The following is a 19563-nucleotide window of genomic DNA, read 5'->3' on the forward strand; positions in this document are numbered from 1 at the left end:
ATGATATGGTTTCAAATTTGAGTATTTTTTTATAGACATGATCTTTAAGGAAAAACCTAAAAGATAGATAGTTTAAATCGTTAAAATACATTACGAAGTGTATTACAAGAAGGCGCGTCAAAAGTTGTGTAAAAAAAGTGGTGTCATGGGTCCATCTCATTTCTGGGGCAAAAAATAATCCCAAAAAATCAAATGACGACGCTTGAACTTCTTTTGAGGAAAGAAAAGATTGCCCTCATCAAATGTGCAGGGCTCTCAAATATTCTCTTACGCAGCTCAGCACCCTTGAAGATCCAAACAGTTAACTACGACTAAATCATGTCTTTCATACATTGTCAATTGAAGGTCAACTCTATTCAGTAAGGAATCCCTATCATAATCAATCATGGAGGTTCATCCTCATACCAAGATATTATCTCATAATTAATATTTTGGGAATATCCTTTCCTCATTCATCAAACCGATGACCCATCTTGGCCAATATATGTGTAGGGCAAAAAAACCCTAACCCTATGGCTAACCACTCCTATAAATACATTCATCTCACCATATTTTGGGAAGCTTTTTGCTATAGATACAGACCTAAACACTCACTCTATTCAAAGTTACTAACTTGGGCATCAAACCATTGACCAAATCCCCATTGGGCGTCAGGCTTTGGTCTTTGATCAAGTATGTTGATTGTTTTGTAAGTACACATTCGTCAAAACTGAAGATGATGAGTTTTTGCTACCACACCGATATATTATATTAGAATGAGGATCCTCTATGGATCCTCTTTGTGAGGATCCAGGGGATTCTCCAATCACATTCGTTCATTATATATCGAGTGGTTAATTTTTGTCTGGTACTATTTATATTCAATTTTAAATAATAAAAATTATAATATTTTTTTACCTCATGATATATAATGAACATACATGATTAGAGGATCTCCGGGATCCTCACAAAGAGAATATGAGGAGGATCCTCATTCATTATATTATAGGGCATTGCTACATGCAGCCTGCAGACTTCTTATCATTAAGCGTTCTATCCCATTCTCATCCAAAGCCGGCAAAATTATTTCCCACGCGCTTGTTTAGATTCGAGCATCAACATATTCCACTGAAGTAAGTATCATTAATTTAAAAGATTATTTTTTTAATACAAACAATTTATAGGATTTAGAATATTCAAATCCCCTATTAAAAACATATTTAATTTTTCTTTGTTTAGCAGTGTTGACATATTCAGTTATGACATAAAGTCTTAAGTTCAACTCACTTGAATAATGATGATATATAATATTTAAATAGAGTTTGATACCTAGTTACAGATTATTCATTGTGTGGCTTAGTCAAATCACATTGTCTTAGTATAGAATATGGTTGTATAGGAAATAACTCGATTTTTTTAACTAAATAAGTAAATTTGTTTGTTCCGAAACGAATTCTATGCAAGTGTCGAAAGCCGATTATATCATTCAAACTAAGAAAAGAGAGGTGTTTTCTTGTCGCACTGTGAAAGACCATGTCCTTTTATACCTAATAAGTTTGAACATGATAATAACTCATAGAGATGTGCGTGGCGTTCTTTAATATGTTAATTTATAAACTGTTATCTCGTCTTTTAAGTCATTTAGTCCTTTGATTTGAGTAGACATATTTATGGACATCATTAAGAGCCCTCGGGACCTTGTTGTTTTTAGGCCATCTCCAACCGAAGGGTCCAGAGAGCCGAAAATTGCCCGAAAATCGTCTCCAACCGAGGGCTAGGCTAGAGAGCTCGTGGAATTTGAGAGGGCCCCATGGAATCTGAAAGGGCCAAAGGGTTGGAGGGATGGCTAGAAAAAACATTAATCCTATCGGTTATAACCAACATGAATGCTTAAGCTAAAATTCAAATGCTGCATTTGATTTTTTTTTTAATTTTTTTTACAGTTTTATTATTATTGTTTTTTATTTACAAATTTTTTCCTATAACTTCTATTTTTCATATTTTTTTTAAATTCTATTTTTTTCCTATAACTTTTATTTTACAAAATTTGTTCATTTTTTTTTAATTCCATTTTTTCCTATAACTTCTATTTCACAAAATTTGTTTCATTTTATTTTAAATTATTTTTTTTCCTATAACTTCCTAAGCCATTATACAACATTAAATTAAATTAAGTAACATGAAACAACATTAAACAATATGCAACAACAGTAAATAACATTAACCAACATATAAATTATACAATGGCTGATGATGAAGATGATGTTGATTATGGATATTAAATTTAAGTTGTTGTAGTTTTTAAATTCAAGTTAATGTTGTTTTTAAATTTAATTTGTAGTTTTTAAATTTAATTCATTGTTTTTTAATTTAAGTTCTAGTTTTTAAATATAAGTTGTAGTTTTTTAATTTAAGTTGTTGGATTTGAATTTAAGTTGTTGTAGTTTTTAAATTTAAATAATAAATTACGTTTGGCCCTTTGACTCTCAGTTGAAGACGATTTTTTGTGACAGGGCTAAAATGAGTCCTATGGCCCTTTGGCCATCGGTTGGAGACGGAGGCAAATATAGCCTTGTACTGTTCATTAAAATATTAATATCTTGGAGGGCCAGATGATTAAAACGAGCCATCTGACCAGCCCTCGGTTGGAGATGACCTTAGAGTACCTTTGCAAGCTCGTCAATTGAAGCCATACATATTTTGAAATGTGTGTTCACTTCAATCGTGCTCATCAATCTCGAGTGTGTGAGAGGGGTAGATCCGTCCACGCCGCCTCCTTCAATACACGTGTAATTATTTAAAACCACATTGATTTTTTTTCTTCTAATTAATTCTAATTAGTTATTTACTTTTAATAAATTTGTTTTTTATTATACAAGTTAGTATTATAAACTAGTCTAACTTTTGGAGAAAAAAAGATGGACACACTATCGTAGCTAATTGGCAACTTTGGACTAATTGATATTATATATTTCAAGGCATATGTAATTAATGTTTTGTCCTAGTTTTAATTAGTTTGGTTTTCTTTATTTCATTGTGAAGATGGTTATAACAAGAAGTTTCCTAGAAAAGGTAGCCAATCTGCCAATGTGTTTTTTTTTTTTTTTTTTTTTGGTAATGTTGGAGACTATTTATTAAAATTATATTTTGTAAACAATATGATATATGGTTGTTGATGATTGATATTTTTTTTTTAAGATAGCGGTTTTACTATCAAATTAAGAATCATTACAAATATCAAGAAGGACATTCGAGATAATATTTAATCCAAGGAAACTTTAACATAAAATAAAAGACCAACTTGGCCAATCTAATTGTCACCTTACTGGTGGATTAAGGGCGAGACATGCCTGAGAATAAGCAAAGAAACACATCCAAGTCTTGAAATCATTCATACCCAAACTCAAGAGAATTGAGATGGCACTCCAAAGCTAGATAAACTCCATTTTTTATGAAAGCTTCTATGCACAAAGCCTTAATATAATGAACAACGACAACGAACCAACTAGTGTCCATACCACCATGAATTTTACGAGTAACACCATCAACGAAGATAATGATTCCAACAAAGTGGATCCAAATGATTTGATATCACATAAATACAAAATTAAATACTCACGAAGAGAGACTCATAGATAACCTCACCAAGGAGACATTTACTGGAGAGATACTAAGACAAAAAATTGAGAAGCAACAATCCATGAGAAGATAAAGGAGGAAGGCTAGAGAAAAAATGGAGAAGGGACTGCCAATGGCCTTGAGCTGGACCAAAGGGCTGGTGGCTATGGAGTTTGTAGATTTAGGGTTTTGTAAAGGAATGAGGAGGAAGGAAAGATTGAATTATTACCTAAATGCTTAATTAACAAGCTTATTTTCTATTGGAGACACATCGTATGGTCTACAAATGTAGTCTAAAAATGATCTCCCTAGCATATTGCCTTTTTTATTTATTTAAATAATATAGATGTGAGTGCTTAAGCGATATTAGTTAGCAACTTAACAAGGCATTAATCATTTGTCTAGTCCCCTTGACAATATTTTTCATAATCTGAACCAACTATTTGTTATGTTATCAATAAAAGATCATCCCCGCAAAATTTCATCGAAACCAGAATATGCTTCATTATCTAACTGTGACTCGAAGATATATAAACGATCACAATTTTTCCGATTAACCATGAAATATTCACATTGATAGTTAAAACACTAGCTTATTTCTGATTTCAGTGAATTTTTGTAAAAATGATGTATGAATGAAGACCTCAAAAACAAACACTTACGATGATGAGATTTAATTTGTAAAGCAAGCTCAAACGAGAAATTAGCACCATATTGAATTACCAGCTAATTAAGGCTTGATCGGAGACTACATCTAAATTGTAAATAAAGGGTGAGGATCGAGGGACACATGTTTTGACATATGTTGATGCACAAAATCGGCGAAGACTTTGGTATAACAGAAAGTGTCAAGTTTGTGACCTTCGCTAGATTGCTTTGGTCATTAGTGTGGATAAGTATGTAAATGAATAGAGATAGGGAAGCAAACAACACAAGATGTACGTGGTTCACCCAGATTGGCTACGTCCCCAGAGTAGAGGAGTTCTCATTAGTTGTGAAGGGTTTACACAAATACATAGGTTCAAGCTTTCTTTTAGTGAGTTCTAGTGAATAATGTAGTACAAATGGCATTAGGGATTATTGTGGGAGAATGATCCCCTTTTATAGAAGAGAGTTTCTAGTTTTGTTCTGACATTGACACGTGTCGTGTTGTGATTGGCCTTTGATATCGACACGTGTAGCACAATGATTGGCCTTTGATACCGACATGTGTCGTGTTGTGATTGGCCTCTTGGTTGGAGGAAAGTCTTGTGGGTCCTTGACAATATGTTGTTGACCGATGCTCAGTAGTTTCGGGATTGGTCAAGTATGGTACAAACAACATACATTCTGACACTCATTTTGTAGGGCTTACTTTGTAATGTATTTTAATGATTTAAATCATCTATTTTTAGTTTTCCCTCAAGGATCATGTTTATAAAAAATTACTCAAATTCCAAACAATATGACTGTTAGACTAAATGATAGCCATTTCAGTATTTCTCTCCTCCCTCTCCCTCTCTCCCAATCTTGTCTCCTACTGCTTTGACCCTCTCCAGTTTGTCATCACCCCCAACATCTGCGCCAACATTCAGTCCACCAGTGATTGGGTCTCCAAGCTTGGCAACTCCACCGTCCTCGACTCCGCCTGCCGCCCTGGCCTTTCCGATCTCTCCTCCTGCGGGGGCTGTGTCGACGCCGGCTTTGCCATTCAGAAGATGTTGCTTGCCGCCGATGGTAACTCTTCTCACACTGAAGACTGTTGGTACTTTACTATTCTTTATGCTGCTGGTATTGTCAATGAGTTTGGCCCTGAAAGCAATGGTGTTGTGAACTGTATATTTGGGTTGTCTTCTTCCAATGCGCGATCGTCGAAAAAGAGCAATACTGCCCTTGTTTTCGACCTCACTGGCGCTGGGGTTGCGGTGTTTGTCATGTCTAGTTTGTTGGGGTTGTACTTTTGGTATGATAGGTGGTGGAGGAACAAAAGGATTATAGGGTCTCGAATGGAATCCGGTTTTGACTTGGATGAACGAGATGCTAGGATTAGAGTGAGACCAAACACCGGTTCAATTTGGTTTAAAATTCAGGACCTTGAGAAGGCAACTAATAACTTTTCGCAGAAGAATTTTATCGGTCGAGGTGGGTTCGGTGTTGTTTACAAGGGTGTGTTGCAGGACGGGACCATGGTTGCTGTTAAGAAAGTTATAGAATCTGATTTTCAAGGGGATGCTGAATTTTGCAATGAGGTTGAGATTATTATTTGAAGCACTGGAATCTTGTCCCGCTTAGAGGGTGTTGTGTGGTCGAGGGGGAAGACAGTTACGAGGAGAAGGAAGTCACAGATACCTTGTCTACAATTACATGCCGAATGGGAATCTAGATGACCATCTCTTTATTTCTCAGCCTAGTAGTCAGAGCGGAATTGAAAGGAAACCCTTGACTTGGCCTCAAAGAAAGAGCATAATCTTGGATGTAGCCAAGGGTTTAGCGTATCTTCACTATGGAGTGGAGCCTGCGATATATCAGAGATATTAAGGCTACAAATATACTATTAGATGCCGATATGAGAGCGAGGGTGGCGGACTTTGGGCTTGCAAAACAGAGCATGGAAGGCCAGTCTCATCTCACTATTAGAGTGGCACGGACTCATGGATACTTAGCCCCTGAATATGCTCTTTATGGACAGCTGATCGAGAAGAGCGATGTTTATAGCTTTGGAGTGGTTATTTTGGAGATTATGTGTGGGAGAAAAGCACTTGATTATAGCTTTGGAGTGGTTATTTTGGAGATTATGTGTGGGAGAAAAGCACTTGATTTGTCGTCTTTGGGTTCCCCTCGTGCTTTCTTGATCACATATTGGGCTTGGTCATTAGTGAAATCTGGAAAAGCTGAGCAAGCTTTAGACTTCTCATTGCTGAGAGATGGGGATAATGCGAATTCGAATCCAAAGAGCATAATGGAGCGATATTTGCTGGTCGGCATTTTGTGTGCTCATATAATGGTGGCTTTACGGCCTACCATTTTGGAAGCCCTGAAAATGCTGGAGGGAGATATTGAGGTGCCACAGATTCCAGATAGGCCAATGCTTCTTGGTTATCCTTCAAATTTTGGCAATGGCAACAGTAACACGTTCAGCATCTCACCAGCTTTGAGCGGGCCAAAATTACACAGCGGAGACATGCTCGGGTAATCTAGAAAGATTTGCGATTCTTTAGTTTGTACATTGCCTCAAAGGTTGTAAAGAGTGAGAAGCATGTTCATAGAAGACCCTCCATTCCATGAGTTCATTCAAGGTATGTGGTTGAGAATCTTGTAAATATGATACATGGGAACTCATAGACAAATTTAAAGGCTATACCATGAATCCGAGGCTAGAAATTGCACCGGCTACTGTAGGATCTTTGTGTTTTATGAAGTTGCAACTTCTTGTGGTGTTATTATGTTTACCAAACTACATGGTTTGAAGCTTGACATTATAAATAGCGCAAATGAAGACGTAGATAACAGTATAAGCAAACAATATTGTTTGAATTGAACCAGCTACTCAAGAAGTACAGAATGACTCAAGAAGTTGGAGTCGAAATCATCATGAATTCGGAAGTTTTATGTGGAAATGAATCTAATGAGAAATCAAATCTTTGTTGAAGCTATACTTTCATGTGTTGTTCCGTTCTATCTCATCGCGGGTTCCTTTCTTTTATGTGTTTGAGCTTGGATTTGACTTAGACTCATTCGTCTGGATTATGCAGTTCTACAAGAAAGGCGTCGTGTTGTAGTGATCTGTTCCAGCTCGTCATTGAACATTCTGCTTCAATCTTTTGTATAGCAGAAACGGTGCGCAACCTTTGCATTTAAATGGTCATTCAGAGCACTAATTCCTAGCGACTCATCCATGCTTAGCAGCTTCAGTGTAAAGAGCCAATATCGTACCAACTGTTTTAAGGTATTTGCCGAAGGAGTTCGTGACCTTGACAATAGTTGAGAATGAGTACTCGAGAGCAATGCTAGGCAAGCAACTAGGCAAAGGTTCTGGGCAATTAGTTATAAATCGAAAGCTTGATTTCAGGTTCCGACTGATTGTGGAGGATGCTTGGTTGTAGAGGATAGAGGTCGACATATATAGGAATTGTCCCAACAACGAGTAGTAATGTTGCTCCTTTACCCTTCTTGGTCAGAGCAACGTAGTGGCCGCTGCAAGATTCACGTGTTTTAATTTTGTCAGAGAACTTTGAAAAAATGGTTCGTAGTATCCAGAAAGTTGATGTTGCGTGTGAAGATTGTAGACAAATTTTATCCAAGGAAATCTGGCTCTCAAAGTTTGGAGAGCGGTGCCTCTTCGATTTCTAAGCAAATAATCTTGTTGGGAGTGCTTTCTCGACTGTGAAGAAATGTTGGGCATTTTTGCAAGTCTGCTTCGCCACGGAGCATTAAGGTTGACACACATAAGGATTTTCCAGTTATCAAAAAGTGGTGTTGTTTCTTTACCCTTATGGGTAATAGTAGGGTAGTTGGACCTTCAAAATTTACGTGTCTTCACTTTGTTAAAGTTCTTTGGCAAAGTTATCTTTGGTATCCGAGAAACTGATGTTGCGTATGAAGATTGTTAATAAATCTTACTCAGGAAAATCTGCTTCTTCAAAATTCAGAGTGGTGCCTCTTCGATTTTTGAACAAACGACCATGTTGCCCTTTCTTTTATAGGAGCACCAATTGTGTTCAAGAAGTATGTTCAGAAAGTTACTGCTTGTAGGAATTCCTCCCTTATTTTCGTACTTCTGAAACTTATTGTACCTCATTTTTTCTTCATATTTTTTGAGAATCTCTGGCATGCCCGACCGTCGTTTGGACTTGAATGTTGTGGAAGAGGTAGTCATGTCTCTTCAGGATAACATATGGCGCCCATCCTTTTTAGCCATGTCTCTTAAGGATTATCTGGCTCTCAGTGTTCAGTGTGCGGGTTCTGTGTCTAATATAGCCCAACGCCTATTTGCTCGAACCCGCCGAGTTGAATCGTTGACGACTGAAGTGATAAGTCTCAAACAGGAGATCAGAGGACTTAAGCACGAGAATAAACAGTTGCACAGGCTCGCACATAGCTATGCTACAACCATGAAGAGAAAGCTTGACCAATTACAGGAAAACTTCTTGATTGGGGACTTGAAAAATCCAAGTCACTGAGTAGTTGCGAAACTTTCGAGTACCAAGATGTAGTGGTATATGGTAGGAATTCCCCAAGTCTTTGGGCGAGGATAGTTGCCAAGGAAGGTGTCTTGGTAGTGGCCAAGTTATCAAAGTAACGAAGCTTTGTTTTTGTGTCACACCTTCCTTAAAAAATAAAACCTAAGGTCTCATCCATTTGCCCGTGTCTTCTTCCCCATTTCCCTTGCTTCTTCTAATTATTTCAATGTTCATTTTTTAATTTTTAGCTACTTTTTTCTGCTTTTAACTTTTCTTTTGTCTTACCTTTCCCTTCTTTTGGTGGAATTACTTTTCATTTCCACTAACAAACTAAGTTGCTGCAGAGTCATGTTGAAGGAAATGTGGATAAGGTCCTACTCTGACGCGATGTTGGAGCTGGGGAAGTTGAGGAGGGAGTCAACGTAGAAGCAGCGATAGCTTTTCAATGTAACAACACCCTCTGTAGCTCGAATATCAAAGTCGTCTTCATGAAAGTTGTTCCTTAGCTCGTGAACTACAACATATCCAAATTTGAGAACCATCAGAGCAGTACAACTCCAAAAATTCAGGTATGATAAGTGACCGTTCATTATTTTTCTGTCAACTCGTCAGACATATTGTGAGCTTCGAAACTCCATTTTCTCTTGTTCAGATCAACATATTTTCTTCATCGAAGTTGTTCCTCATCCTTTCTTCTGTAACATATCAAAAATTCAGAACAAACTAACGGTTAAATATTTTCAGATCTTCGTAACACTACGGCAGCTTTGAGATCTGCAGAAATCCGACTGTCATGTTTGGAGCTTCAATACTCTTAACTTCCGTCACTTAAACAGAAACAATTCCTTCTTGAAAGTTGTTCATCTGCTCAAGAACTATAAGATGTCCAAAATTCAGCTCCATTGAAGAAGAGCAGAAGTTGTAGGAATTTGATAGATAGAAGGAGACGGAAAAGAGAGAGAGAGAAAGAGGCTGCTTGGGTTGGATTTCTAGTTTAGGGGAGATTCCAGTTTTTGTAGCACCTTCATTACTGGTGACTTTCTTGTACTTTTGTTCACCATTAAATGTGGAACTTTAACTTGTTATTTACTGTATTATAATATGTTTGGAAACATATATAAGTAAATGGGTAAGGTGTATTGGTTGTGGGTTTTTATTTGGGTATATAGCTTGAATAGTTGAAGCTATTTTTATGACACAAGAACTTGATTTTGCTTCACATTATCTTGATCAAGAATGTGTGAAACTTTTGACATTTGTAGTTGCTCTCTATTTGGTGAAGCTTTGTAGGTGAAGCTTTGTAGTTAAAGGTTGAAGTTTTGTAGTTGAAGCTTTGTGGTTGAAGCTTTGTAGGTGAAACCTTGTGGTTGAAAATTGAAGTTTTGTAGGTGAAGCTTTGCTGTTGAAGCTTTGTAGGTGAAACTTTGTGGTTGAAAATTGAAGCTTTGTAGGTGAAGCTTTGTGGTTGAAGCTTTGTAGGTGAAGCTTTGTGGTTAAAGCTTTATAAGTGAAGCTTTGTATGTGAAACTTTATGGGTGAAGCTTTGTGTTGATCACTACAAATTGGTTTTGCTTCACACTATATTGATCAAAAGTGTGTGAGGCTTTTGACATTTGTCGTTGCCCTTCATTTGTTGAAGCTTTTGTTGGCATCATAAATTGATTTTGCTTCACACTATCTTGATTAAGAGTGAAGCTTTTGAGAATTGTAGTTGTCTTTCATTGATGAAGTTGTTGTGTTCCCCTTCCTTTTTTTTTTTTTTTTTTTTGGGAGTGGAGGAACTGAAAATTTGAAGTTTGAAACTCCCTAACTTGTGTGGAAGTTTGAAGACTTTCCATGTGGGGCTTTCTCATGGTTTGAATTTGAATTTTGAATTTCTTTGGTTATGTTGAACTTATATAAAAAATATAAGTTTCCACTCTTTACTTTGCCTTCATTTGCTCATTTTGTAGTAATTTTTGAAGACAGAGTGTGCTCTAGTTGAGAAAGATTCCAGCATTGCTTTACACCATCTTCAGGTTGGTAGTCTTCTCCACTAGATCGCATGCTTTCATTCTTGTTGAATTGTTTGAGTGTTCATGTATTTTGTTGAGAACATGATGAGGTGGTTGAGCTTTTCTTCATGCCCTAGGAACTTCCTTATGTTTCAATCTTTCATGTAGTGATAGAGTTTGTTTCTGTTTGTTGTAGATGTCAGAGTCTGGAAGTCCTAATGATGAGGGCTCCCCTAACTCTAGCTCTAGGTTTGAGCTTACAATGTTGGAGTCTTCATGACCTTTGTCAGAGTCTTGTACAAAAGAAACGTTGGATGATCTTCACAATTGTCAAACCTTAGCCAATATTGGTTCTTGCTCCTTCATGTCAATGGGTGAGGAGGTTTTTTACGCCATACCTATATTTCGCTTTGAGTTCGTAGCGGACCATTTAGAGAAAAACTTGTTGGACAGCGAAAAGCAGCTTGAGGCCCTAAGGCAATCATGTAGTATCTCCTGTAGTGTAGGAATGCATTTGGTACATCATGAAGAATTGCCCTCTGAACCACCCAATGGTCATGTTATGTTCTATACCCAAATATTATTGACCTTAGGGGTGAAGCTGCCTTTGCACCCGTGGTTGCAACGAATGCTATCTTTCATTGGATATGCGTCTGGGCAACTCAATCCTGGTTTTTGGGATACCTTGATTGGGTTTTATATTATTTGGATGGAATGTGTGTTAGGTGAGCCTTCATTCCGCTAGATGAGAATGAATTAGATCCTGACAGGATGATGAAGCTATCTTCTTATGTAAGTGTTACTCTGTCATTTCTTTACTTTCTCCCATTTTTCTTGGTAGTGACGATCATCTTGTCATATAAGTCATGACCGAGTACGATGACAGACTACGAGAGGTCAAGCGGTAAAAGGCAAAGTTTAAAGAGAATAAGCAACTTGTGAATGATGCCAAAAAAACGAGCAAAGCTTTGGCTAAGGCTATTCGCCTCAAGGATGAAAGTTTGAAAAGGCGGAATGATGAGAACGTGAGGCTCAAAAAGCAATTGGAGGCGATTGAGAAACAGTTGGAGACAAATATCCTCGAAGTTTCCAAGGTTAAAGGGGAGTTGGATAGTGCCTTGGTTGAGGTTTATGGGTTGAAAATGAGTATCCCAACTGAGAGGAACGCTGTCGTGCAGAAGTTCTTAGGTTCTCAGGCCTTTCATGATGCCTTTAGACCTCACTGCATTCGGACGTCTAATTTTGAGAAAAGAAAATGGATGGCCATCCTTGAGCGTTACGGTAATGAAAGTATTATCCGAAAGTACCGTGATGAGATGGATGAGTACCGACAAAAAGGTAAAGCCTTCGTCCTCGCAGTTGATCCTAGTAGTGAGGATGACTCTGATAATAATGCTAATGTCGGTGAGCAGTCTCGGAAGAGTGAGGATGGTTCTAGAGATACCGAGGATGGTGGCGATGGCGATGCAGTTGAAACACAGAGTGATATTGTCGAGCTCGGCCTCAGATGAGGATGACTCATAATACCCTCTTTTTCTACATGTACTTTGAATGTACTTGTTTGTTGTTTGTGTGGCATATGCCATGTACTCTCGATGTGCTAGTTTGTTGTTTGTATGGCATGTGCCATATTATAAGCCTGAAGGTTTTTTTTTTTTGTGTTATGTATGTTTACGACCTTGTGTTGTGCGCTTTGATATTAATTGCCAAGTATTTGTACTATAATTGGTGAATGTTTGGCTATATTTGAATAGATCCCTTGTTTGGATATAAGTAATGTTGACATATACTTAGACTTTATTTCATGTTGTACGCATTCGTGTTGAAGCTTTAAACCTAAACGTTTAAGTGATAGGGATGTAAGGAGTTAGGATTAAGTTGTCTAAATCACCTCTTTATTAAATTGATGCCAAATCACCTTTATTACATAGGATGCCGAATGGCCGTAACTCAACACTTGTACAGTGTGAGTCTACTTGTAGTAGTATTTCAAATGATCAGTGTTCTATGGATGGCCAAGGATCTTGTCATCGAAGATCCTGAGTTTGTAGGAGCCACGGCGACTAATGCTAATAACTTCAAACGATCCATCCTAATTTGGACTCAGCGTGCCTTCGCTCGCGACTCCATCGCAAAGTAGTCTTTTCTTCAATCTTTTCTTTAATATCCAGCCCCCCATTTTGAAAGAGCGAGGTTTGACTCTTGAGTCATAGTAGTTGGAGATACGTTGCTTGTAGGCGACAGTCCTTAAGTGAGCCTGGTTTCTGTGTTCCTCGACTAGATCCAAGTTAAGGGTGAGTTGTTTGTCATTTTCACTTTCCCTGTAGTTCTAGACTCGAAACGTTGCTTGCTTAAGCTTAACTGGGCCAACAACCTCTGTACCAAAGGCAAGTGAGAATGGAGTTTCTCCTGTTGAAGTCCGATACGAAGTGCGGTATGACCAAAGAACCTGGGGTATAAATTCTGGCCAACAACTTTTAGCCTTATCCAAGCTGGTTTTCGAAGTGCGCTTGATTATTTTGTTGATGGCCTCGACTTATCCATTAGATTGGGGATGAGCTGGCGAGTCGAAACATAAGTTGATGTTGAACTTAGAGCAGAACATCCTGAACTTCTTGTTGTTGAACCGTCGCCTCTTTATCGGTGACTATCGCATTGAGAATGCCAAATCTGCAAAGGATGTTCTTCCATACGAAAGCTTTTATTTTTACCTCGGTAATGGTTGCCAAGGGCTCTACTTCGGCCCACTTTGTGCAGTAGTCAACTACAACGACTGCATAGCGGACCTTGCCCTTCCCTGCAGGCATTGGGCCGATCAAATCAAGTCCTCATTGGGCGAAGGGCCAAGGGCTGATCATAAGAGTAAGAGGCTTGGGAGGAGAGTGATGAATAGTTGTGTAGCGTTGACACTTATCACATGAGCGGGATATTCTGATGGCATCTTGGTGGAGTGTTGGCCAGTAATATCCTTGGCAAAAAGCCTTATGTGCTAGGGATCGAGATCTAGCATGATCTTCATAGACTCCTTCATGTATTTCCCAAAGGACAATTTCCGCTTCCGCATGTGTGAGGCACCGTAAGTATGGTAGGTTAAAACCTCGCTTGTAGAGTTGGTCATTAATGATCAGGTAGCGGGTAGACTTGTATCGAATCTGCTTAGCTTGGACTTTATCATTTGGGAGGGTGCCATAAGCAAGGAATTTATAAATCGGGGTGATCCAACAATCCCTATGTTGCAAGTTGCACACTTCTACGACCATGGTGCTTGGTGCTGCCAACAATTCGACATGAATTTTTCTCCTAATCTTGTCTTTCACTGCTGAAGAGAGGCGAAAGCTGCGTTTGCGCAAAAAACGTTGCCATGGAGTTATCTTTAGCATCAAAGTTGTTTGTGACCTGGTTAACCACCAATTGAGAGTTACTGAAAATATCAATTTGTTTAACTCAAAGGTGTTTGGCCAAACGTAAGCTTGCTAAAAAGGCTTCATACTCGGCTTCATTGTTTGACGCCTTGAATTTGAAGCGAATAACATACTCCATTATCACTTTATCGGGGGTAGTCAGGACTAGTCCTGCTCCACAACCCTGTTGGTTGGATGAGCCATCAACATATAGAGTTCATATTGGGAGTGTTGGTTTTACCTTCTGAGCTCCCGGGGGTAATGAAGCTACTGTCTCAGGCGTAGGAGAAATGTCAACAGGATAAGTGAATTCGGCGATGAAATATGCAACTGCTTGGCCCTTCTTAACTGGCTTTGGATGGTAGGAGATGTCAAACTCACCCAATGCTATCGCCCATTTGATCATTCATCCCGAAGTGTCAGGACTCTGAAGTATTTGTCGAAGAAGGTGATTGGTAAGCACGATGATGGAATGTGCTTGGAAGTAAGAGCTAAGTTTCCAAGCAGACATGACTAATGATAAAGCTAATTTTTCAATGTTAAGAGTATCGTGTCTCCGCGTCTTGTAGAGCCTTGCTAGCGTAGTAGACGGGTCGTTCAATACTACCATCCATTCGAATGAATACGGAACTAATTGCTGAAGCCGAGACAGACAGATAAACAATTAAGGTGTCACCAACTTCAGGTTTGGAGAGCAGATAGGCTTTACTTAAGTACTCCTTGAGGTTCTTAAATGTTTCGGCACATTCACCAATCCACGTAATGTACTTCTTACTTCCCTTGAGTGCTTTGAAAAAAGTAGCGCATTTGTCTGTGGCCTTAGAGATGAACCTGGTCAAGACTACCACCTTGCCAAGAAGGCTTTGGATGTCTTTTGAAGTTACTGGTTCTTTCATGTCAATGATTGCTCTGATCTTCTCGGGGTTAGCTTCAATACCTCGTTGGCTAATCATGAAGCCCAAGAATTTTCTAGAGCCCACGCTAAAAGCGCATTTGTTGAGGTTCAACCTCATTCGATATTTCTTCAGGATGGATAAGGTTTCAGACAGGTTGACGATGTGTTGGTCAGCATGTTTGCTTTTGACTAACGTATCATAAACTTCCATGCTCTTCCCAATCTGTTCAGCGAACATTGAATTGACTAATCTCTGATAAGTCGCCCCTGCATTCTTTAGGCCGAATGGCATGACTTTATAACAATATAATCCTCTGTCAGTAGTAAAGACCGTGTGTTCTTGGTCCGAAGGGTTCATGAGGATTTGGTTGTACCCTGAGTAAGCATCCATGAAGCTTAAGAGTTCACACCCTGCTGTAGAATCTATAAGTCTATCAATGAGAGGAAGGGGAAAGCTATCTTTTGGGCATCTTTTGTTTAAGTCGGTGTAGTCGACACACATTCTCCACAAGATCTTTTGAAGCAAGAGATTTTCCTTGGTCGTATTTTTCTTAACAAGGACCACATTTGTTATCCACGTTGGATAATTGACTTCATGGATGAAGCCTATGCTTTTGAGTTTTTCAACTTCTGCCTTCATTGCCTCGTATCGTTCAGCATCATAACATCTTCACTTTTGTCTCATCGACTTGGTCTTGAGATCAATACTCAAGCGATGACAGATGATATAGGGAAAGATGCCTGGCATGTCTTCGTATGACCAGGCGAAGACTTCGGTGCTCTCTTGCAAAAAGGAGATCAATGCTAATTGAAGGGGTGGTGACAAAGTGGTGTCAATCTTCACTATACGGTCCAGATAATCTTTTGAGATAAAGACATTCTCCAATTCTTCAGCAGGTTGTGCTTATTAGGTGAAAGAGTCATCTCGAGGATCATCGAGTTGACTATTACCATCGTGGAGATCCAAGTTGGCTTTATTCAAGCTGGTCTTTATAACTTGGTCATGTATAGAAAATGTTTCTTTTGGCACAGTCAAGTGTTGTTGCTTGACTGAAGTGTTGTAATATAATCGTGCACTCAGTTGATCTCCTCTGATGCAACTGTTGCCATAGGGGGTTAGAATTTCATCAACATATGTATGGATACTATGGCCTTGAGATCATTGATGTCCGTGCGTCCAAAGATGACATTGTATGCTGTTAGGCAATCAACCACCAGGAAGTTAGTGGTGATGGTGGATGTGTAAGGGCATGTACCGATGGCGAATGGTAGATGTATGCTCCCTAAAGGTTGCACGACATCACCGGAAAAGCTTATCAGAGGAGAAACTGAGTGATCGAGCAAGTGTTCAGCTACATTAAGTGCTCTGAAAGCTTCAGCAAACATGATATTGACCGAAGCCCCCGTGTCTACTAGGATTCGTCGTACATCAAAGTTAGCTCTGTGAACCTCCACGATTAGTGGGTCGTTGTGAGGGTAGGTGATACCTCTTTCTTCCTCATGGTAGAAACATATTGGATCCCAGTTAGGCTTTTAATACATGCCTCCCCTGATATCATCTACGTGAAACACTTGGTGGCCAGGCCTCAAAGTTCGTTCACTGTTTTTCATGGCCCTGTTGGAAGATTCAGATATGGGTATGCTGCCGCTTATGGAATATATCACATTCACTTGGCGTTGGTTACGGTTATCCATTGGAGGGTGAAAGAGGAATTGATCAATTTTTCCTTCACGTACTAAAGCTTCAATATGATCACTGAGGGTGATACATTTCTCGCCATCATGGCCATTATACTCGTGGTAGTAGCAAAACACACCCGTGTTCTTCATGGATTTGTAATCTGGCTGCCTCGACTTTGGCTTTGGTATCAGGTGAGCTATATTGGGGTAAATGGTCGCGTATGTGGCGTTTAAAGGTGTGTGTGTCTCATACCTCGAGGTAAGGTCTGTCTTGACACATGTTTGGCCCACTACGTTAACTGCTTGAGGACGGGCATTATAGTGGCGATACCCTTGGTTATCGCGATAATGCCCCTTACTTTTCTTACTAAAATGGGACTGGTGAAGATGGAAATCTTTCTTCTTGCCCTAAGGTTGATATGTTTGTTGTCTTGGCGAAGCATTAAGTAAGGCAGGAAGGGGCGTCGTTGCCGTTTGGAAGGTTAAGGTATTCTCATTTGGTTGGATATGGCTTCCATTCCCCATTTGCTGATAAGGGATGGCTGTAGGGAGTTTTCCTTAATATGTCCTTGCCTCGGCGGAGGCATGGTTGTAAGCATGCACCATCACTTCAGAGTAAGTCTTCCAAGTGTTGGCATTAATCATGTACTTGAAGAAACAGTCGTGTAGGTCTGCCGTGAAGGCTTTAAGGGCGGTCTTGTCATCTGCCTCAACGCAGCGAGAATACTCATGGCTGAAGCGGCCGGCATACTTTCGTAATGACTCGTCCGGCTTCTGGCGAATAGTGTACAAGTCATCTACAAAATGCAAGCGATCTGTTTAGAAGATGTGTTGAGAGACAAACAGTTTCCTTAGTTCCTCAAATGAGTCTATTGTCTCAAGTGGAAGACGGCAATACCAATTTAAAGCTCTGCCAGAGAGGGTAGAGGAGAAGAGAAGACATCGTTCTTCGTCGGTGTGCATCTGATATGCCATGGTGGACTCAAAGAGGTTAAGGTGTTCTATCGGGTCCTCCCTTCCAGTGTAGAGTTGTAAGCCAAGCTTCTGCTTTGTATTTGCTTGGAAAGGGTGTCGAGGATCCTCCTTGTAAGAGGGTCAGGCCTGGGTTGGTTTCAGTCAGATATTTCAACCTGACGTTCGGCCTTCAACTTGTTTACTTCCTCAATGAGCTGTAGGACAATGGGATCTTGAGTGGAGTCAGATATTGCTGGATCTTTCTTCTGTAAGTCTCTATCACCTATTGGAAGTAGGAAAGCTTGATCAAGAGCATGAAATTTTTCTTTAGACTCACTATACTGACTTCCAGGGCGAGCCTGTCGAAATACCACCGAGTCCCCCGTACCTTTATATTCCTCTAGGACTTGTTGCTCCTTCCCTAGATTGGCAGCTGGCTTAGGACATGGGAGGGGATCGAATCTTTCAGAGACCCTTGGGTCATTGACCTTCGAGCTTATGTGGATAGGGTTCTCTCGACGTTGCCACAGGAAGTCCCGACAGTCGCAATAAACAGCTTTTGATCCTTCCATTCCTTCTGCAAGAATGTGCCTTCCTCCACTTCTCCTGCTTTGGGTCAAAGCAGCTGGGTTGAGAGAGGTCTCATGTTGATCAACACCTTGATGAGTAGCTCGCTCCCCATTAGGGATATCCATGTTGAAGGCAGGTGACCCCCGTGTTGGGAGGCACCCAGGTGATGGTTGACTTCCACTAGGGTGATGAGTTTGTGTGTTTGAGTATGCCTAACTTCATGGAACATCCCGAAAAGCTTCTCATACTGCTCCTAAAGGATCTCATTCTTTATCGCTATCTTGTTGTTCTGAGCTTCTAGCTCATCGACTTTAGCCTGAAGAGCATGCTTATTTCGTTCCTTCTTTCGTTGCTTCGCACTAAGTGTGAATGGGTGTCGTTCTGTGTGTTGTGGCTCCTTTTATTCCCCATGTTGGAAAGGGATGCTTGGTCGAAAGAAAGTGTACGAATGGTGGCAACCAGCTTGACAAAGCTGGAGAGAGTAGGAATAAGTGCAATTCCTATAGACGACGCCAAATGTTAATGCAAAAAATCGACGAGGACTTTGGTACAACAGAAAGTGTCAAGTTTGTGACCTTTGCTGACCTTCACTAGATTGCTCCGGTCACTAGTGTGGATAAGTATGCAAAGATATAGAGACAAGGAAGCAAACACAAGATGTACGTGGTTCACCCAGAATAGCTACGTCCACGGTGTATAGGAGTTCTCATTAGTTGTGAAGGGTTTACATAAATACATAGGTTCAAGCTCTCCTTTAGTGAGTTGTAATGAATAGTTTAGTACAAACGACATTAGACATTATTGTAGGAGCATGACCCCCTTTTATAGAAGAGAATTTCTAGCTTTTTTCTGACCTTGACACGTGTCGTGCTGTGATTGGCCTCTGATATCAACACATGTTGCACTGTGATTGACCTCTAATATCGACACATGTCGCGTTGTGATTGGCCTCCTGGTTGGAGGGAAAGTCTTGTGGGTTTTTGACGGTATACTGTTGACCGGTGCTCAGTAATTCCGAGATTAGTCAAATATGATACAAACAAGCATAATGAATGAAAACAAAATGGAAATATGAATCTACAACAAGCCTCCAAATGATGTGTTCCCTATGTCAGTTTGTTGATTTTTCATTTTTATCTCTTCCAGAGAGAGGAGATCTCGTTGATAGTGCAAAAGGGAACGAGTGAAGTAAAAATATTTCATCGGTGTCTTTACACAATGATCGGGGTTGTGTTTGTAAATGCATTTGGTTATTTTCACTCAATGATGGCAGAAAGCATGGATCCATTTTCGTTGTTCGCATGTAAAGATAA

General features: G+C 39.6%; 1 pseudogene; it reads left to right on the forward strand.

Annotated features, from left to right (window-relative positions):
• The first annotated feature begins 5057 nt into the window (after positions 1-5057).
• Positions 5058-6829, forward strand: LOC137733585 (probable receptor-like protein kinase At1g11050; annotated as a pseudogene).
• Positions 6830-19563: the final 12734 nt, after the last annotated feature.

Source organism: Pyrus communis, chromosome 5, assembly GCF_963583255.1.
Source record: "Pyrus communis chromosome 5, drPyrComm1.1, whole genome shotgun sequence".
Lineage (NCBI taxonomy): Eukaryota > Viridiplantae > Streptophyta > Magnoliopsida > Rosales > Rosaceae > Pyrus > Pyrus communis.